This window comes from Halichoeres trimaculatus, unplaced genomic scaffold (assembly GCF_033239565.1).
Source record: "Halichoeres trimaculatus isolate MK-OKI-2021-1 unplaced genomic scaffold, fHalTri1.1 fHalTri1_scaffold_53, whole genome shotgun sequence".
In the NCBI taxonomy this organism is placed as follows: domain Eukaryota; kingdom Metazoa; phylum Chordata; class Actinopteri; order Labriformes; family Labridae; genus Halichoeres; species Halichoeres trimaculatus.
Window position 1 is genome coordinate 128029 of NW_027437232.1, and position 23311 is coordinate 151339.

Genomic DNA, 23311 nt, shown 5'->3' on the forward strand with positions numbered 1-23311 from the left:
CAGGGATCAGTCAAATTTCCCTCATCTATCTATTGCTGTCATGGGCGTATTTCTGCATCTTCAGACATGAATTTTACGTGGAGAGCTTCCTCAGGGTCTCAGGAATCCTACGGTGTGATCATTTTTCTGATCGGCCCTTTGGTTTTGTCACAGTCGTAGGCAGTTTGACACCCTGATTTCAGTGGAAATGTGTTGGGAATCAACAGACTCCACCAGCTCTCTGATGGCAGTTGGTAAACAATGATTACCATGGCAACATCTGGCTTCAGATGAGCCTCAGCTAAAAGGCTTACATGATTAAAAACTCACTCACAGGACACACAGGATTTCAAGAGATGAGACTTGCAATATTCCTCAGCCAGGTCATTGTTTCCATAAATATTCTTTAAAATTTAATTCATTGCTTCGAATTTTGAAAAGATGCAGCCATTTGAACTTTAAATTCATTTATCCATTCCATTGATTCATCCATTAATTTCCTTTCATCCAAGAGTTAATGGGGGGCTTATTCAGCACTCTGCATTAGCAGTTGAGTGCAAGCTTTTCAGGAATTATTTCAACCATTTTCAGACATAAATTCAGTCATTCATGTTCAGTATTCTGCTTTAGCATTTCAGTGCAAGCCTTTCATGACTTCTTTCTTCTATTTTCAGACATATCTTCAGTCATTCATGTTCAGTATCAGCATTAGCAGTTCAGCGCAAGCTTTGTAAGACTTCATTCAGCCATTTTCAGACATAACTTCAGTCATTCATGTTCAGCGTTCTGCGTTAGCAGTTGAGCGAAAGCTTTTCAGGACTATTTCAACCATTTCAGACATATCTTGAGTTTTTCATGTTCAGCTTCCTGCATTAGCAGTTCAGCGCAAGCTGCTTCAGCATTCTGCATTCACAGCGCAATTTCTTCAGAAATTGCTTTTCTAGTTAAACTCTGCTGATGTGAAGTTTCAGAGAAGTCTGAGACTCTGTAGTGTCCAATCAGAGAGTGATATTCCATATGGGGGCGTGTCTGTCAGTCAAAAGACTTTCGCAAAGCCAGCTCTTGTGTTTCCTCGATCACAGCTGCTCCGATCAGTCTCCTCCCTTCTCCCTCCCCTCTCCCTCCTCTGAGCACAATTATCACTTTGGAACGTCCTTCAATATGGCTACTCAGAAAGTGCTGCGAAGGAGAGAGGAGAGAGGAAACTGCAGTTTATGGCTTTGAGACGTGCCTTTTGTATACCACTTCTGGCTATATGGAATACACCACTTCCTACTGGAATATTCCAGTTTTTAAACTGACATATATCTTCCATAAGTGCAAAACCACTTAACCACTTGACTGGTATTTTCCATTTTCTGAGTCTCATAGTTCGTTTTTGTTGACGATATGATCTCAGCAGTTAATGAAAATGATTATATTTATGTTATCTTTTGGTAATGTTTACATGTATTTGTCAGGGGCAACAGCAAACAGTCTTAAGGCCAAAATTTGCCTCACTTGTCTTTTCTTGCAGAGTGCATCTCTGTTTCCTGAAAGTTGAAGCCTATCATCATCATATTACTGTAAACAGCTGATTGCAGAGGTTAACCCTGAAGTTACCTGGCTAAAAGAAAATCCAGCTTGGTAGTACAGGACTCTGGTGACTTGCTGGGTGCTGGCTCTGTGACACCCTCACGAACAAACTTCAACATGGACCCTGTTAGGACAAGAAATCCATCAAACAAGCAGATTATTAAGGTTTGATTTGGTCTGACTGTTAAATAACACAATGAGATTAATGTAAATACTAACCTCACAAAGATTAAAATGCAATTAATGAAAACACGACTACAACTAATACTAATCTTCATTATGATTTGATTTGATGATTTCTATTTTAAGTATTTTCATGTGATTATTTTGTTCTTGTTTCTCCATTGTGGCTCAATTAAAGGATTATCTTGATTTATCTTGTCTAATCTGATATGAGTGTTATGAATAAAATTCACCAAAAGATGGCGACATTTCATCTCCATAAAAATAGCCTGAAACTTCTGTACATCAACAGTGTTTATAAACAGGAAACTAACTAGGAAGTTATTTATTTATTTATTTATTTATTTATTTATTTATTTATTTATTTATTTATTTATTTATTTATTTGTATGTTTATTGTTTTATATAATTTGTCAATAATCTGGCCTCTGAACCTCTTTCCAAATGTATTAAAAGGCAGAGAAGCAGCAGCAGCAGCAGAATAACCAGAAGTACAGTGAATGGAAACTTTATCAATAAAAAACGTACATCAACTTTTAGACAGTCAGCTTTCTCTGTTAAAGGGGGAAACTTTGAAATTCATTACCAACTGAAATCAAACTGAACACAGATTTAAAATCTTTCACTGTTAAGGTCAAGTGCTGGCTGACCTCTTGTGCTGGAGAAAGCAACTGCCAGAGTCAAATTCCTTGTATGTGTTGCATACTTGGCAATAAAACCCGATTCTGATTCTGATTCTGATTCTGGCTGAAAGCAAAACAGAGCTGTAACCATTTTTAGGCTGCCATGTTTTTAATTTTCTGTTTGAGCTGGGACATTGTTGTTTTGTTAGGTTGATGTGTGGGGTTTTTTTTGTTTTGTTTTTTTACCGTTATCCTGTAATTTTTTCTTGCCCTTTGCTGGTAAATGCACATTTTATGATCTAGTTTTTTTTTCATCAGATTAATGCTTGGTTGTTAAACTGCTTTGTTACTATCAAATAAATGAATCATTGATTTTGCTGGTCCACACAGTTGAAGCATCTAAAAAATATAGAAAGACAAATTCCTGAGAGATTTGTCCTGAAAAAAAGGGCAAAAGAATTCACACAAAATACATTTTTGACACATTTATTGATTAAAAAGAGAAAAAGGACCAGGCTGACTGTTTGTATTATTGTGGTTAAGGGTTAAGGTGTCCTAAAAAATGTTATGATCTATTGTTCACACAACAGGCCTCTCTCCGCCTTCTGCTCTTTACTCCTGAGTGTTTACTGCCATCTAGTGGTCACTTTGTAGAAGTGTGTCTCAGAGAGGTAAAGCAGGGGTTATGACAGAATATGAGACTCAGGGTGAGGAGGTGATTTTGCTGGTTAATTTGTTCATATCACAATTAACTAACTAACTAACTAACTAAATAAATAAATAAATAAATAAATAAATAAATACATTCTTAACCTTGTCTATGATTAGTAATTTCCAAGTGTCCTCTCTTCATGAAACAGAAGCCTGTCTGTCTGTGTGGTGTAGTAGTATTGAGAATAGACTTGTGTTTGGGAGGTTGTTGGTTTGATTAAGGCCTTTTACACACGTCGCCGGGTATTTCTCAAGAAGGAATATCCCCCCCAATTGGTTTTTAAAAATACTTTGGTCCACACCAGCACGCTCAGACGGAAACTTTGAAACTCTTTTATCAGGACAGGCAAAATTGTGCGTTTCTCTCAGCAGGAAGAAAGAGGTGGAGAAGAGGACAGGAAAGAAATTGAGTGAGCTCTTCCTTCTCTTAGTGAGAGCCAGAGTCTGGGTGGACTTTCATTTCTTTAAAGGAACGGCAGATCTTAGAGGTTTTATGGAAACATGGTCCATTGTGTGATCATCAGGCTCTTTAGGCTGTGAAAAATGAGCTTCTTCATTGTTGCACATTACTGTAAACAAAGTTGTTGAGTAAAATCAAAAACATCCCTTTCTCTCTAAGCCAACACTGTCTCTGCAGATGTCTCTCTAACATGAGTCTGGTTCTACTCCAGGTCTTTGCAGAGTACAGTCTAGAGCTGTTTTTGCAAAGCATCTTGGGATGATGTGGATCACTGACTTCATGTAAAGTCATCCTGCATGAAGTGATGAGGCTCAGAGCCAAGATGCCAAAGACAAAGTTGTGCTGCTCAAAATAAGTTGGACTGGGTTCAGCAGGAGTGGACTGACTGAACTGGACTTTCACTACACAAGCTCTCTCCTGACAGGACACCTTTCTGAAAGTCTGCCAGAGTCCCAGTACAAAATGATGACATATGTCAGGGTTTCATGGGAGTTTGTCCTGATGTCATGGAGACCAACAACAGCTGAACAAAGTCCACGCTCTTCTATCCACTGTAATGCCAGGAGTGTTGCTAACAGCTCTGTGCTGTATGCTGATAGATGCCCCTACAGGAAGTGGTTCTGACTTTTCCTTTAAGTCTTCATGTGTACAAAGGTCTACATTTGGCAAAGGGTGTAAGCAGGGAGAACTGAAAGACTCTCGGACTGTGGGGCTGTGCTGTAATTCCCTGGTGTTCTGCTTCAGAAAGTAGTTTCATCGTGAAGTTTTGATTTATTGTTGAAACATGCTGTAAAAGCTTTATTCAAAATATCAAGTTGGTTTTGTCATGAAACCAGAGCTGGTTTGTGAGATAGACGTCCTTGAATGAGGCAGGCTACAGTGGAGTGGGGCTATTTTTTCACCAGCTGTGATTATTTATCTTGACAGAATATTTTTTCCCTTGACCCTAAAATTTGTGAAGATTAGGTTGCCCCTTGCACTGTAGTAAAACATCCCACTCTCTCAGAGCAATCACCCAATAATGAGAAAACTCATGAAGGAAAATGTCATCGAGGAGGAGGAGGAGGAGGAGGAGGTGGAGGAGCCATTCCTGGTTTCCACCAGCCTTAGGAGAAATACCTAGGATCAGTCTACCTCAAAGAAAAAGAAGCTCGTAGGAGACTCCAGATGGAGGATGTGAACATCTTCATTGCCTCCTGGAGAAGGATGAATCTGGGAGGATCCTGCCCCACCTTGCTGACACTGTTTTCCTACAGGAGAACAACCGTTCTACTGTGTCTATGGCTGTGGTCCAGTGTCTTCAAGAATACGGCACAGCCAATGAGGAAGTCATGGTGCTCCACACAGACAAAGGGTTCCTGACTGAATTAACATGAACAGATCTTTTTTCTTTTCTTTCTTATTTTGGATCACTCTTATAGGAAGGTCCTGTAGACGTCATAAATGGACATCCAGTAGATGTCAGACTAAGACCATGTCTGGAGGAACAGTCTGGAGACCAAAGTTAGACGTTCAAAAATGACTCTGAAAGGACGTCCTTTGACTGCCTCTTCACTCAGTGGGTTCCTGTTATTTTACAAGGCATGCACTGTTATTTATTTTTTTCGAGTATTATACTGTATATGGTAACATAGTGTATAAATGTATTTAAAAAAATAAAACACTGGTAACACTGCAGACAGTATGTTACTGTTATTTTACAGCAAAGTCACTTTTGTTGTGACAGTGTTTTATAACCATGAGTGAGTGAGGAGGGGACACAGTGGATGTGAGACCCCTCTGTACACTGAGATGTTACATTACGGCTTGAAGGTTGAATTGTCCATGAGACCTGGCCCCAAAGTCAAGCACACATCCATTGTTTCAACCACACACTGTAAAAAATGACTGTGAAATACACAGTAATTTACAGTCTTTCTGTAAGGTTAGTTATTGTGAATATTCTTAAAGTAAAATGCTGTATGATTAGCAGTAATTGGCAAAATACTGTATAAGTCACGGTAATAAACACAATACTGTATAAATTCACAGCAGACCAAGTTTTACTGTGGTTATTCACAGTAATGTCGTCAATGCTGTAAAAAAAAACAAAGCAAGAGTTACAGTACTGTGAAATTTCACAATAATTCATTGAAATTTGCAGTAATATATTGTGTCTGGTAGGGTAGCTAGTATGGTACTGTAGAAATTCACAGTTATACATTGGAATTTAAGGTAACAAATAATTTACTGTGGGAAAAGGCAGTAACCTGTAGAGTACTGTGAAAGATCACAGTATTTATTGCAGAACTGTAGAATTTCACGGTTACATATTGTGTACTGTTATGTAGAAACCTCAACTGTGGATGTACTGTGGAAGATTACAGCAACCAATAAAAAATTCAGTGTAATATCACGTACTCTGGGAAATCCAGCAACCTGTCTGGTGTTGTAGAAATCCAAAGTAATATATCAAAATTTACAATAACATTTACTTTTAACAAATGACAACAACCAGTCGACATTGTAAAAATTCACAGTAACATATTATGAGTCTTAAAGGAGACAGGTTTAAGCTGGAGAGTTAAATTTTAAGTTTGTTTGTGGGGGGCTAGGGCCATCCCATGTGCCATGTTTGGGGTCAGTGGGGTCAAAGGTTGCAGCATGGCAGCTAAAAAGGCACTTTTTGAAATTTGAAATTACAAAATACAGGGAAAATTAATAACTCCCAAACGCTTTGACATAAGGGGCTGAAATGTTACTGTGTTCATCGTGGGGGTCAAGCCATGCACTGTGTACAAATTCAGAGCCGCAGCACCTCGGGAAGAGCCAAAGGTCACAGGGGTCAACCATCAGAGTAAATGTGGCCTTTACGCATGCTTCCATCTAAAGACTTATACACACTTTGAGCTGTGAACATGAAATCTGAGTATGTTGCTTATCAGAGGGTCCTCTACCAGAATATTTTGTTCCTGTTGCAATAGGACCCCCAGGAAGCCCCTTGGGGGTCCTATCGTCCTACTGGGGCTCTTGGCCTGCCAAAGGTCCTGCAGAGTTGGGTCACTCTGCAGGAGCTTAGGAGCGAGCACAGGAGAGTGATTGTTGCATCTACATGGAGAAAGCACTGGGAGATGTTTCTTGTGGTGGTTTTCCAGCTCTCTGTCCGTTATATGAAATGAGCTTGTCTGCGGGTGTAAATGGGTGCACGTGTTTGTGTCTCGGTGAGCGGAGCTTCACTGGGGCTAAAGATCACATGCTCTTTCACACACAGTGAAGTTCCTTAAGGAGAAAATGGAAAAAATATCAAAACTTTAAGTGACATATTCAGGGAATTAAAACAGCTTTTGGCTGCTTTGCAGCTACCATTCCCAATCAAAGCAATACACATTTCAGGAAACAGCATCAAGGAAAATAAAATGTATTAATTCCTATCAAATACATTTAATTCAAATTTATCGAATGTATAATCTATAAAAATAAAATAATCCAAAAGAGTTTTTATATTGTACTTTGAGCTTTTTATACAGCTTTTCTATTTGGATTTCTATCTTTGTTTTATTTCCCCTCTGAGCTTCTTCAGCCCTACTCACCCTCTCGGTCCCTCAGGTCAGCCGACCAGCTGCTCCTGCAGGTACCAAGGTCCAGGAAGAAGCTCAGAGGGGACAGGGCCTTCTCTAATGTTGCTCCCCGATTGTGGAACTGTCTTCCCCTGCACATTAGAGAGGCCCCTTCACTGTCCACTTTTAAAACACGTCTTAAAACCCATTTTTATTCTTTGGCTTTTAACTCCAGCGAGACTTAGTTTCTTTGCCTGGTCTTATTCTCTTTTATTTTCTTTTATTCCCTTTTACTTCCCTTTCCCTTTACAATAACTTCCCTTTTTATTTGCTTTTTATTGTTTTTAAAATGTTTTTCTTTTATTTTTCTGTTTTTAATTATCTGTTTTTATCATTTCATTTGATCTACCTGTACAGCACTTTGTCTACAGCTGTGGTTGTTTTTAAAAGTGCTCTATAAATAAAGCTGGTATGGTATGGTATGGTATTTCATTTAATTTGTTCTATGATTAGTGTTTATATGGAGTAAAAAAAAAAAAAAAAAAGAGGCTGCATTTTTCAGTATCAAACCTGGGGATGGACAAAAGAAAAGCCTGCTGTCATTTACGGTAATCATCTTACTAGAGGAACTACGGTGATCAGAGAGCAGATGCTGGTTGGTGCAGCTGCTCATGCCCGGGAAGCCACCTGGGTCATGTGATCACCATGCGCGATTCACATGGCTGCAGCTAACAAGTAAGCGGCAAGCTCAACGAATAGAGACTGACTGGCGCGAACGGATTACTGAGTGCTGGTGTTGTTTTAAGACGCATTATTGGTTTTGGCTTCTGTTCTGTACCAAACCAAAACGGATTGTAAGAGGAGTTTGCAACCATCTCTAGTCTGCTGCAGGAAGAGGAGGACTGTTTTTCAGCACTTTGTGAAAACACCAGGACAACTCCAAGGTTAACAGAAGCGAGTGGAGCAGCCCACGTGCATCGTTGCGTGTAAGTGACCATTCTCTTGACCGACTTTAGTCTCACAGCGTAGCTAAAATATTCCTTTTTTTAAGCCCTTCTAAAACAGCCTGAAATTTCATTAATTTTTTATACTTTTTTTCCACTTTAGTTCTGATCATAACCACCACATTTTAAATTATAAAAGAAAACAATCATTTAGTTGTCAATCTGAACCAGTGTCCCCAGTGTACAGGCCTGGCGCGTCGGTTTAAAAAGAAAAACGAAAAATTGTACTTACTGGAATAACCCCCAGATGTGAATGGGAGCGTTTTAGTGGCCAGTATAAATCTGGTGTTATGACCACAGCACTTTAATAAAAGTTTTCTGTTAAGGAAAAACTGCTGTAAAGCTGCAGTACAGCACTGCTTTTGGCAAACTTACACAAATATAGGTTGTTTAAACGCTTCTTATTTACTATGATTGTTGCTTTTTCAGGATGTTGCTGTGGAACAGACTGGGTGATGGATCCTAAGAGGCAAGATGTCTTTGTACACTTGGAGTCTCGGAGTGCAAAAATGTTCACAGCTTGTTCTATGCAAAAATAGTGTTTTGTCTATATGATCTCTGGATGTTTATATCCATTGTTTTATGGAGTTTTTTTCTACTTGGAATCCACAAATGTTCACAGAGTGCCCTATACAAAAAAGAGTTTTGTTGACATGTTTTTGCCACTGTTTTTATGGATATTATGGCAAGGAATATTGTAAGATGTTTCACAACATGTTCTGAAAACTTGATGGTGATCATACATTTTGCTAATGCTATGTATGGATATTTGTATCCATTGTTTTGTGTTTATGCACAAAAAAATAAATAGTTAGGAAAATGTTTATTTTGTTGTCCCAATTTAATTAGTAAAAATACAGTATATAGCATTTTTGTTTTTCTTGTTTACAGCCCAAAAAACAAACAAACAAAAAAAAACCACAACAACAGTAAAACAAAATAACACTTATTATTTGCTGTCTTTTGGCTCACAGTTACAGTTAACTCTACCGTAAAAAACATACAGTAAACACTGGATTTTGATTTTCAGTTACAATAACAGTACTTTTACATAAGATACAGTAAAGTGCAGTTACTTTATTTAATTTTACAGTTGCAACAATATTACTGTAATATAAATAACGATACATAAAATTTACTGTGTTACATTTTACAGTTACAAAAATAATGCTATAATAAAACATACAGTAAATTTGAATTACCGTGTTCAGCTATACAGCTACAACACTGTAATTTTTTTCACAATATCTTACTTGACGATTGTTGCCAGTTGATCACTGTAATTTGTTTTACAATAACTTGCCAATTGCTGCCAGTTTATTACTGTGAATTTCACAGTTGGTTCGTTACAGTGCAGAGTGCACTGTAGTACTGCTTTTGGCCAGTAGGTATGACTGAAACTTTTGAATGGTTGTCATCAGCAGGAAACTTTCTGACGGATCATTAAAGAATAAAGATTTCTTCAGAATTTCAGGCTTTTTATAGGAGTACACACCACAGGAAGATGCTAACTCTCCAGGCTCAGCTGTCAGTCCTTTACATGAGCTTCTGTCGTCTTGTTTTTCAGGCAGCTCCCAGCGTTTAACTATTCATCTGGATGACTAATGTCTGTTGGTTCTTGCATAAATTTTACTGTCTCCTGTGTTTGAAAGGAGAGTCAATCCCGTGTTTATCTGATGATTTTTTTTTGGTTGTTGTTTGGTTTTTTTTTGGTGCAGAAGTTAAGTAATGAAAAAAAACTCCATAATGTTTTGTACATCATACACATGAAGTTGAATTAAAGACTCTGCGTGCTCCTGCAACAGGGAAAAGTTATCGTATTTCAACATGTGGTGTTTATTTTGGAACAGACTGAGAATCGAGCAAAAGCTGGACACATACCAGACAACTTTTAACCAGGTTTCACCCCCATAGTAACAGATAACAGAAACAGTAATTCACTGTATAAATGATCTAAAAACCTTTTAATCTGAACTCAAATTATAATTAACATAACTGTTTTATAAGTCTCTTTGAGATCCTGTGTTGGTGTAATCAACACAGCCGTCACAATAAAAGGCAAACTAAGCCACAGAGCCAGCTGCTTCTTTGAGGATATTTGAGTGGACTACCCTTTATTTCTTGTTCAATAGGGCTGGGTTTGTTTTCGCTCTGGGATCATCGCAGGTTTTTCCTCCTGATTCATGATGTGAAGGCCAACATTCAGAAAGATACAACATCCTGACATCCAAGTTAGACTGTGCCACTGCCTGAGCTGTCATCACGCTTTTTACCTAAAGTGGGATCTTCATAACCCCTGGGTTTCTTTGTGGTCCTGCACAGTCCACAGAGCAGCACCTTGATGGAGAGGATCTTTCTGTGTCTGTTGTGTCTTTCAGGTCAGAAAACTTTCTTTTGTTGATATTTAAAGTGTGTATTGTGATTTAATTTGATGAATAACAGAGAAATTTAACAGGTAGTATCTATAAATGTATTTGCTGATTTGAAAAAAGGAGCCCATGACCAAAGTCAGGCTCCACTGTGTGAATTCCCACCAAGATATGAGTAAGATATGATATTATCAAGATCTGAGTGTTTAGAAGAAACCTGACACACTGTGTGTTAAACTAAAAATAGATAAAATACGCTCTCACATATTAGTTCACGTATAGGGGTTAGCAATGGGATGGTTGATTAGGGCCTGAGCCTAAAAACAGGGCGAAGGCCCTCTTGAAACCATAAGGATTATTATTTCTTCAGACTCTTTAATCCCAGATTATGTGCCTTCATTGTGCTCTAAACTCTCAAAACTTTGCACAAAATTCATCCCTGTGTGAAATTTTATAACTGCATTGTACTTGTGCTTCTTTTGTCTCCTCTCTCTCACCCAGGTTTTGTTGTTTTAGTTTGGGCTGGAGATCTCAGGTAGTGCAGTTATCGGGTTTTCTTTTTTTTTTTTTTTTTCCCCTTGTCCTGTTCAGCGTCACGACAACAGAATTATGGTCTGGCTGCCGTATTGTGCAGAACACATTTGCTTTTCCAAAGGGAGCCGTTAATGTATAGAGCTGCCCTTGAGTGTTAAAATGGTACTCTTTATTAGTGTTTTTTTTTTTTAATTATATATATATATTTTATACATAAATACACATACATATATATACATACACACACACATACGTATGTATGCACATATATATACGCATACGCATACATGTATCCATACAGTTTCCCTCCCGTATATTGCCAAGTTTGAAGATTACTGCTTAACCAGAACAAGGTGATATCAGGAAAGAAACAGTGAAAAAGGAAAAGATTGTAGAGAAGAGACTAGACAGGGGGGGAGAGAGAGACAACAAAACAACAGTAGAGAACAACCACAACAACTGAACAGATGACTACAGACAGGAGAAACAAATAACCAGCTACTGAGCCTGAAAGGAGACAGTATCCTGGGGTCTTTGACGTCATAATCACGAGAAGAACCTGGAGAGATGAACTGGAGAAATCATGAGTAGCAGTGAGCACAACAATGACAATTGCAAAGAGGTACATATACGTATATAGATCTATACACAGACGCATATACTCACCTACACATATAGGGCTACAGGTGGCAGTATAGAAAATTGGGTTTGATTTGGGTCAGGTGATCATGCCAAGGAGTGATCATGCAGATGTGGCCCCGCTGCTCCCAGAGGCCAGACATGCACTGAGATAGCCCTCATCCCCGGGCGTCCCGCAGCCACAACAGAGCACAGGGCCTAGACAGACCACCATGGAGACAGCAGCACGCCAATCCAGGAGGAGGCAAGGGGGGAGCGTCCCGGGAAGGCTAGAGGCAGGCCCCCGACACTGCGGAGGGAGGACCCCAGGGGCCAGGGACTGAGGTCTGCAGGCCCCGCTAGACGCAGGGCCCCCGATCGAGTGCAGGGGGTAAGACCAGGGGTCACCTGTGCCCAAGGGCCACTCACCCCCGAGGAGGAGGGGTTCGGTCAGGCACCCGGGAGGACGGACCCAGCCCAGGCCACCACCTATCACGAGTCGGTGCCGGCCCCCAGCGCACCCGGCCAGACACCAGAGACCACAGAAGTCCTCTCCCCAGAAACCCAGTATCCCCCGTACACAGCCTCCTGTCCCAACCCACCCCTATCCCCCTCTCATCTTTATCACAGCTCACCAGCCCTCCACCGTGGACCCTGACACCCGCACATAAACATTCTGTCCATCCATACCCATACGTTCACACAACAGCACAACAACACCACAGCACCACAAGACGACCACACAACAATATCACAACACGGCAGCACCATATCATTACGCACTCAGAACCTCCAGCCACTCAGGTGGGAAATACCCCTCCTTTTCGTCCTCACTCACCAAAAAAAAAAAAAAAAAAATATATATATATATATATATATATATATATATATATATATATATATATATATATATATATATATATAAATATATATATATATACACATACATACATATATATATACACATACATACATATATATATACACATACATACATATATACACATATACATATATATATATATAAATATATATATACACATACATATATATACACACACACATACATATACATACAAATACATATATATATTCGTACATATATAAATAATTTTAAAAAGAGGATTAAATAAATAAATAAATAAGTAAATAAGTAGATATAAAGCCATGGGCATCCTCCGGGGCGCCGCGGGACCCCTGCTGAGCCACTCGCCCAGAACCCAAGGCAGCGGATCCGCTTTTACCCCATGCCCCAGGGGGCATGGTAGAAACAGGGGTGTGAGAAGAGCCCCCTGCCCTACCTCCCCCGCTCTGTAGTGTGTGGATGTTTGTGATCCTAATGCAGTTAAAAAGAAAAGTTAAAATTGGGGAGTGGACGGCCTCGTAGCTCATGGGGCAGTGCCCTTCAGGTGGTTAGCTCAAAGTGCCCTGCCTACCATATACCACTTGGCCCACCCCAAGGGTCTCTGTGTGTGTTGTGTAGAGTAGTTGGCATCATGTAGGGATGTCTAAGTGTAAGTAAAACTGAGGCGCAAGTCTTATCAGGGTGTAGCAGAAGTGGTCCCTAAGGACCTCTACCACCGCACCTGACGAACGTGCACCTCAAGGTCCTAAGTGTGTGGATGCTCTAGATGAGCGGGGGAGTGAGGGCTGTGGGGCAAAGTAAGACCAGAGAGGAGAAAGCTCCCCTCTGGAGGGTGAGCCGCCCTATTGGCAGCAATAGGCACCCCTGTTCCCCGGGGCCCCCCGGGGCAGGGGGGGCCCAGGATCCGCCAGACTCAGAGCACCGGGCCGTGGCAGCCAGAGGGTCAAGGACACCCCGGACCACCCTGGCCCATTGTATATTAGAGAGATATATACTATTATATAGTAATATATAAATAATAAGAGAAATAATAATAATAGAAATAATTATGGTAATAATAATAACAATAATAATAACAATAATAATAATAATATTATTCCATTGTTTAGAAAAATTCACACACGTACATAAACACAGACCTGCACACACACACATCTGAACGTAACACACACATCTGAACGTACACACACATCTAAACGTTATCGGGTTTTCTTTGAAGTAGGATTTTTTTCTGTTGTTTTTAGGTTAGGGGAAGGTGTTGGGGGAAGGTGTTGGGTAAGACGGTCCAATGCATGGGGTACGACGGTCCAATGCATGGTTGCCCGGCAGCTTCCCATCTTTTGATTATTTCGGCCGGGGTCTCCAGTCCTTTTTGGTTTATTGTTTCATTTTGGTTGAACATTGATTTGTCTGAAATAAAATTAAATTCTTGTTTTTCTTCAAAACTTGCTTGTGGTGTCCCTTTTATGTTGCGGTCTGGAGCCAGTTTATATTATGTTTGGGAGACGGTAACAGGAATGTGGGATCTATCTCCGGTAGTATGGACGAGCTAGCTGTGCTAGCCCAGCAGCAGAGGGGCTGCTGGAGGGCAGAGTGGCATCGTGCTGTTCACAGACGTGGCTGACGAAGCAAACATCGGACGTCGACGCCACATTGAAGGAGCTTCACCTGCTGTGAGCAGACAGGATCCAGGAGACAGAGACTGAACAGACTGCTGGGGAGGCTCAGTCCTGGACCCTGTGGAGGTGGAGACTGGTTGGGCTGGAGAGTGGTGGACGGGCTGTCATTGTCTATTTTTTTGTGGACCTTTTTGCACTTTCTATACACTTTCTAACTTTTGTTTTCTTAAATGCTGCTGTGACTCCTGAATTTCCCCTCAGAGATAAATTAAGTATTTTCTATACTACTCTATTCTAACAGCCATACACAGAGAGGGTCTTTCTGTTGCCATGGCGACCAGTATTCTGTGTCCCAGTGAAGTGAAGAGGGCCTCCCATTCCTGCCATTCATATTTGTCCCCTCCCCCTTCAATAAGAGCACCCTCCACAACCAGGAGTGTGACTTCACTTTGAGTTATACTCAGAAGTGAAGGGGTAGTATGTAGGGGGTGGTTTGGGATTGAGCTCTTATCAAAGAGGCTCACCTGGTTTCAGCCTTTGAGATCTTTATACAGCTGGCAGTGCAGAGATGCATTTTGGTTTGGGGACTGCTGCTTTGCTGCTTCCCCTGGGATTTTGTTGCATTGGTCAGTCTGACCCCTGAAGTGGTCTATTAAGTCTTTATTAAGGGAGTCTGAGGGAGTGATTTGATCTCTGTTAAAAACAGGCTGGATTCAAAGATCAACAGCACTGAAGAGGAATGACACATGGCTGTGTGGAAGCTGCTGGGTGAAGCTCTTCCATTAAAAAGCTTTTTCTTGGTAAACTTTGGAGCCACCACAGAGGATGTGCTGAGGAGTAAACTGCTTTGTTTGGAGGAGAAAATGGATTTACCCACAGTGTGCTAATGGTTGAGCTTGATGCCATTTAGAGGAAGGAAGCAAGCTTTTGTTGTAGGTGTGGCCTGCCCTCTTCCACAACAAGGCAGTGATGTGTAAAGTCAGAATCTTGCAGAGAGTCTGAGGGACAGGGATCCTTAGTGACAGGAGACGTTCCACGGTCAGGATGTTTGCAGGGTTCCTCTTTCTGCTCTTCCTCACAAATAAGCTGGCTCTCTTCTCTTTGAAGCATGCTGCTGTGGAGCTCTACACTTTGATTTCAAATATTCACAAACATTCATGCAGAGTTGATTTCATTGAAGCAGAATGTTGATGGTGTGTCAGTGAGCTGTGAGCTCTGTGAGCAGGAAAAGCATTGATTGTTGAAAAGAGGGGATGCATATGCAAAGATAGAATGTTTCAATCAGAAGCTGATCATGCTTTCTGTGTCAGGTGGAAGCAGCTCCAATCACACGCAGCCTCCTGATGCTGAAGGCCTCTACAACCAGAGCCACTTGGAGGGTATGTAGAAAGGGATTTTGTTTCTCAGTGGGATAAAGAATAATGACAGAAAAAAACCTGTGAACTCTTTCTGTGTCAGGTGAAAGCAGCTCCATTCACACAGTCTGAGGAAGGTACGGACCTTTGTGTGTTTGTTTGTCTGTTAAAGTGAATGATAAATGGAGGTTATTGTTGACAGATTGGTGCAGACTATATAATAGGTTTATGTCATCTTGTTTGTTTCATAGCTGCTTAGTTTGCTCTCATATCAAACTGCCTGTTTGTCCAAATGTGGTTTCTGATTGGCTGGTAGCAGCTGGATAGTAGTCACTGACACCACTTTCTGTTGAAATATTGAATAAATAAATAAATAAATAAAAACATCATAGTTTTTGCACATTCCCAAACTTCAGGTCACCGTCTGCCACATCACTCAAAATGCCCTTAAAGCACCACATGGTCCTGAAAGAGTCCAGGTCTCCTGGCTGTCTATAAAAGCTGAGGTCAAGGTTGATCCTGGACCTGATGAGACCCTCACACAGTGACTGCAGAGATGTTCTCCACCCCCTCCTGCTGAACCTGTCACAGACTGAGGAGGGAGAGGAGCTCTCACCGGCTCTGCGTTAGTTTCAGGCAGAAGTGGTGGAGGGACAGACTAACCTGCACTGTGTGTCAGATACAGATAAAACATTTTCAATTCTGCAAACTAGTGCACCTAAAAACTGATCCCATTAACTTTATTCGTGGTTGATTTGGTGTCTGGACAAGAAGTGTGTCAATGAGTTTTATGATAACTTGTACCACAAGACGAGCGGGTTGTTTGTGATCCCATGTAAATGAACACAATTTAATATGAAACGGTCACTTTTTCACACACAATTCACGTTTACATGATAAAATTATGAGGGGTGAAATAATCATCTTCACAGTATATTTTGTAATCAATACGGCTTCCTCAAAAAATCCTGGCTCAAAGTTTGATTTAGCATCCTCTGAATGTTCTCTGCGGAGACTTTATCATGGACATGGGGGTGTATTAAAAACTGATAACAGCCTTGTTACGACCCTGGCTCAGGGGAGGCAACATAGGAGACATTAAGTGAAGTTTCAACAATCATTTATTACAAAAAACTGAAAGAAAAGACCAGAAAGGATTCAGAGGAGCTGCTGCCTTGCTGCTGATCCTGGCTGCAGTGTGGGAGAGAGTGTGGGAGGAGCCAAGCAGTGGCTTTTGAAGCCAGCTCACAGGTGCCAGGGATCAGGAGCGAAGCAGGTATGGAGGTCCAAGGTGGCCTCAAGATAAAACAGAAACAAAACATTAGTGGCACATAACAGCCTCTCTTTTTTTTTTATTTTCAAAACCCATAGAGTAATCTTTTTTTATTTATTTTATGGAGAAATCAGCTGACAGCTCTCTGCTCTTTTATAAGTGATGTATGTGAAAGCTTGACAGAAGAGGAGTGAAATGTTAGAACCACTATTGTTTCATATCTAATTTAACTATTAATATTTAAATATTTCTCTGTAAACCTCTGTTTTTCTGTCTGAAAATGATTTACGCTCATATGATCTAATAATGACATGAAACTTGCAAACACAAACTCAGACCTGGTGTGGGATTTGAGCGTACCCTACACCCACGTTCAGATTGATAAATGAGGGCCGCTGTGTGTCATGGACTAGAGAAACCAGTTGTCCTCTGCCTGCTGAAGGGACAGCTCTCACTGAAAGATGGATGAGGGTTTTTTTTTTCTTAGTTTATTTATTTTAACTTTTTTTTTTTTAAATTTATGTTGCAACAAAATAAAAGTACAATATAAAAACAACACAAATCTCAAACAAATGAAAAGGAGCAAAAAAGAGAAAAAGTCTTATTGTATCTGCCCCTTCATTCATTCAATGTTAAACACATGATTAGATAAAAACAAAAATACTGTCTGCCAGCATGCCTTTCAGCTTTGCCTTCATTCTTTTTTGCAGAAAGAAGACAGGCAAAGCAATTTACAACCTAAATGCAAATTTACATCAAACAAAAAGAAAACCCAACAAAAAAAATTAAAAAAAATCGTATCATGGTTGTCAGTAATATTTTGGTGGTTTTATTCTTATTTATTGACTTATTTATTTATTTATTTTAAGTTGAAAGTTTAAGAATTTCTTTCATCCCTGTATTTGTTTATGCATGTATTGTGAAGATACTGAATGATTTGGTTTCCTTAGAGTCCCTGTCCTGGTTGTTCCATAAAGAGAAACCTTTAACTGTAATACTGTGCTCCTTTAGAGTGGTTCTGGATCTTGATTTTTTAAATATTTCTAATCCTTTTAACTTGTAATGCTTTCTCCCTTTATAAATGTGTACTGAATGTTTGATGGTCAGAGCTTTTTATTAGCTTTTTGCATAAATTGTAGCATGTTAAAATCTATTATTAAGCTTCAGCAACTGTAACTTAATGAATACTGGGGTTTAAGGGAGCTCTGTATGGACTTCTGTTAATATTCCTTATTGCTCTTTTTTGTAAAATGAAGTTTGGCAGGATGGAAGTTTAACTTGCACTTCCTCATATATCAACACAGTAGGTCAAGTAAGGAACAATCAACCAGTTATATAGAAGTTGCAAAGCTCTGTTATCAAAATGTGGCGAGTGGAGGAGGTGAAAGAAACCAGCCTAAACAAGCACACACACACTCTCTCTAGAGTGGACGGGGTCTGAGTTTCCCTTAATTTACTTTTGATAATAAAGCCAGGCAACGCCACCCTTGGACTTGCACCCAGGGAAAGGGTTCACTTTCACTGATGATAGGCACACAGGTCAGTCCATAAAGAGGAACCAGAGACGTGGTTCACATTAGAAAGTCCACAGATACTTTCTTTTTCAAACAAGAACAGATTAAAAGGTTTAATTCATAAAAAGCACCCAAACACTCCAAAAGACAAGAAAACAATGGAAAAAGGGGACCTGGCAGGACTGGGCTCACCAGTGGGCTGGATTGGGATGTGACGGGGAAGGGAACACCCAGTAACTTGTGAAAAACACACACTGAACTGTGCAAAAACTCAAGAAGAACCACATCACACACGAGGAGGGGGAACACCACCACCAGGAACCCAGGACCACCACCACCAGACTCCAGTCCTATAAGGAGAGGGAGAGAAAATTAATTCAATTAACACAAACCAAAAACCCAACTAACCCACAAATAAATCAAAAATACATTTAAGGCCACCAAAGGTAACTGCTAAAGTAGCCTGAACACAACTACTACACTGGATAATAAAGAAATAACAGAAAACAGATAACTGAACCAAAATTACTTTACCACAAATAAACAGTCAATACCACATTACCCTTGGGGTACCCAAACCAACCCTCAGAAATAACTGTTATTCACAAAAGAAACAAACCAAAAGAAATAACTGTGTCCAAAATTCTAATATGACAACAAAAGAATTAAGGCACAAGGAAATGAGTGAATAAACCAAAAGGGGAAAAAGGAAATATCAAACCAGGAAGAAAAGGAGACCGAAACAAAATGACTCAAATCAGTGCTGAACCAAAATCCAAAAGAAGAAATCCAAATCAAATTAATTAACTCACTTTCACACACTTAAAACAAATAGGCCCAGTTATTCTGAGCCAAGTAAAGTTCGGCTGAGAGAGCACAAGTAAGGCTCAGACTCAGCAGGCTCAACGACAATTAAGTTTGGTTCTGGGCAGGATACACATATGACTCAGGCAGCCAAACCCAGGTGTACCATGGCCCAGCCGAGTCAAGGCAGAACATATAAAGCAAAGCAAAGTCCAGTAATACCAGGCGGCGTAAGGCGAAGCCACGTTAGGCAAAACAGCAGTGCTTCTTGGTGATCACTATAATGATCTGATCAGCTGATAATCACATGAAGTGAAGCTCACAAAGTGAGCTCCTGCTCAGCCCAAAGCAGAGTTGAGTGAGAGAGCAGGGCAACCCCACAAACTGCTTCAAGAGTGTCTAGCCAACACAGTCTCACTCCCAGCGTGTCAAAAACCGACGCTTGGTCAGGGCCCTTTGCCGTCAGAAGCTGACGCGAAAGTTCTCCCTCTGCGTCCTCATGAGACGCTGCGGGTCTTCAGTTTACTCCAATGTAAACCGACTGCGGCGTTTTAAGACGCTGTGAGAACTCTCCTGTCTGACAGTTTTCACGTTCGTCGCTATTTTACTATGTTATACGCGATATTTCTCTACAAAAAAAACACATATTTGTCGTTGTTAATTGCTCAATAAGATGTGTCAATGTTTAAGTCCATCAGTTGTCTTTATGTTCCTTTCGATTTTGAGAAATAATGAATTCGATCTCACTTTTGGATGGCCGAAGATACTACACTACCCACAATCCCGTGGGTTGTTTCCATAGTGACGACGCCCAAAAGCTTTGCTTCACCAAATCTTTTTTAAACCAATCAAAAATGGAAGCATTTCAAAGATTTTGTCAGATATATTTGAAGTGAAGTGATTAAACGCGACTAATTATTGAAACGCTGTTAAAAAAATATCTGCACTTAGCTTCAGTCCGCCAAAAGTTTGGTGAGTCAGTCTCAAGTTTGGTGATTGGATGCGTAAGACGCAATGCCCTTTGGGAGTCGTAGTGTTCAAGGATCCTGCCAGTTAATGCTGCGTTATTCATGTCAAGAATTGTTTATTGATCACACAAAAGCCAGGTAAGTTGTAAACTCTCCCGATCATTTTAATGTCGATAACAAAACAGACATAACAAAAAAAATAATATGTCTTGTTGGACCATTTTCTGGAAGAGAGAGAGAAATTTAAAGAGAACTTTCTCTGCAACATTTCTTTTTTCGTTGCTAACTCATCTGTATAAACAACGTAATAGCAGCTCAAATTAGCTTAACGTGGGGTGAAGGTAGCGCTATCAAAGTCAACTCAAATCGCACTGGTTTAATTTATTTCAGCTGCGTAATGATAAGTTCACATCCTGCAAAATAGATATTTCATACTGCACTGAACTTAACTACTATTGTTACATATACCGTTGCATACAAACCAGATTTTTGTAGAAAACACACCCTCACTGCTTGCTCTATGAGCTGTCCTTGACATGTAAATCATGTTTTTAACATAAGTGTTTACCTGTGACAGCACACATTGGCCCTTATTCACAGAATGATGTCAACTTTGACTGTACAAACCTTCAGTCTTTATTGGTGTTTGAATGTGTATTGAACCTGAATGTAGTCATCAGTTTTAAAGCACTGGAGGTTGATACACTTTTTAATGATTGTACATTTTTTCAAGTATTGACAATTTGTTATCTAAAATCATATTGCAATAGAAATATTGTGTTTGCATAAAATGTTGCTCTGTGCTATATTTGTCTGTTTGCAAATTGCATATCCAAATTGATACATATATCATGTGACAGCATACATAGTATCATAAATAATCCAATGTTCACTTTCTTTTTCAGAATGACGAAGCCAAAAATCAAGTGTTGCCCCTCCTGCCAGGCCCCAAATGCACTGCAGTGCAGAAGCTGCACTCAGTGCCTTTGTCCTCTGCCAGAAAATTAAAAATTAAAAAAAAACAAAACAGGCTGAGCTCAAAGACTCCACCTGGTCGTCTTCTGTAAAGAAAAATCGAAACGCATGCAGGACAGTAAAGTCGGCCCAGATATCTGTAAGTTGTAGTCACTTTGATTTCACAAGGGGATTAGTTTCTCATACATTATATAATTATCTAATTTGTCTATCAGTCTTGTGTGGTGCATGTAATTTTAATCATTGATCTATATGCTGCATACATATTCACGTAATGACATAATGTAAGAATGATCAAAATATTTAGAAAAGAATAGAATTGAACTTTATTGTCATTGTAACAAGTACAACGAAATTGAAGTCACAGCAGCAATCAAGAAAACAAAAATAATAAAGTGTATAGAAAGTGCAAAAAGGTCCATAAGAAAATAGATGATGACAGCTTGTCCATCATTGTCCAGTCAGCCAGCCTCCACCTCCACAGGGTCCAGGACTGAGCCTCCCCAGCAGTCTGTTCAGTCTCTGTCTCCTAGATCCTGTCTGCTCACAGCAGGTAAGGCTTCTCCAATGTGGCGGTGGCGTCCGGTGTTTGCTCTGTCAGCCACGTCCGTGAACAGCACGATGCCACTCTGCCCTCTGGCAGCCCCTCTGCCGCTGGGCCAGCATGGCTAGCTCGTCCATCCCACGTTAGATCCCAGATAAATCCCACATTCCCAACAACAATGGATGGAAGGACAGGTCCACGTTGTCACCTCCGAGCTCACACCGGAGAACCAGCATGTTGTCCTCACCTCCTCCTCCTCACCTTGAGGGAAATCATCAAGCTTTACACCAGTTAGCATTGACATGCTACGGGCTGCTAACAGCTGATTTCACATGTAAACAATGCAGCCATAACCATGGCTGCATGTACATGTAGGATAACATGTAGGATCTCCAGACAAACACAGGAGAAAAAGTAGTAAAAATATCACTGAAGCCACAAAAAGTTTGGTGTCCATGACCAACAATGAACCAGATAAAGTAAAGAGCCACTCCAAATACAAAGATGACGAAAAAGAGACAAAACAATTACAAGAATCGGACAAAGAAGAGAGAGCTGCTTCAAAAGGCAGCCATAGCCAACAGGTGCCTAGCGACAATTTCATATTCACATTTTTAGTTTCATATTTATATTTTCAATTTTATTTTCATATTTTCAAAAAGCTTGGCTGTTATGAGGTGATCATGTAGTTATTCATTTAACTGGAACTAGCGTGTTTCACGTTAACTGCTAATGCTAATCATAATCCTCATTCTAATCCCTTTTGATGAAACAATTTGGAGCTAAAATACTGTATGTGGTTAATACCATCTATTACGCCTCAGACAGGATCCAGCCACTGCCCTTGAGGGCAGAAGAAATGTTTTCTCAGTTGACTACTTAATTGACTCCATTACAGTTCTTTAGTATGCTCATGGTAACAACACTTTCACTTTTTGGTGGTGGTTTGTAAAAGGAGGTGGAACGCTCCATAATGCGCACAAATGGCAAGCTAGAGCTTAACAGTCCCACATCACTGTGCTGGGGTCTAAGTTTCTGTATTAGATAAAATTAGTGCTGTCAGGCGATTAAAAAAATTAATCTAATTAATTACAGGATTTGTAATTAATTAATCTAATTAATCGCATTTTAATCTCATATCTGCTTAAGGTCCCAAAATAAAGAATTTGAATTCCAGGACATTAAAATTACATTAAAAGACATTTAAAAATAAGTTGGGAATATATACAACACATTTTTAGGTACACTGAGGCATAAGGAACAAATGAAAAAAGTATTATGGTTCTATCTTTACAAAATCTACACAGTCCTGCACCTAAGATAAGCTGATTTGATTTTTAGGACGTTTTTTGCTACTGTTCACATTTTTACTCTATGTGGACTCCATTTTCACTGCAATATGAACTTCTATACTTCTATGAGGTCAAGAGAACCAGGGCTAAAGGCTAAAAACTGTGAGGAACTATGTACAAAACACTTTATTCAAGTCTTGGATCAAAGAAAAGTGAAGTATTTTCAGTTTCACATGCTCTGAACACACAAACTGTTACTGATTGGTGCAGAGCAGCCCCAAGCTGAAACATGACACCAGGAAGATGGAAGCAAATTTTCATATAATTCTTTAGATTTAAATACAAGACCTTTTTCGATAATTCAGGACTTGTTTGATGCAGTAGAGAGTGTAAAATTACCTGTTTTTTACAGAATTGAGCTAGAGCAAACGGTTGATTTTCTGTAGATTTTGTCCTACATGAAAAAAGTGGTGTTCTCGTCAGATTTTCAAATTTCCGACGGTCCGTGAA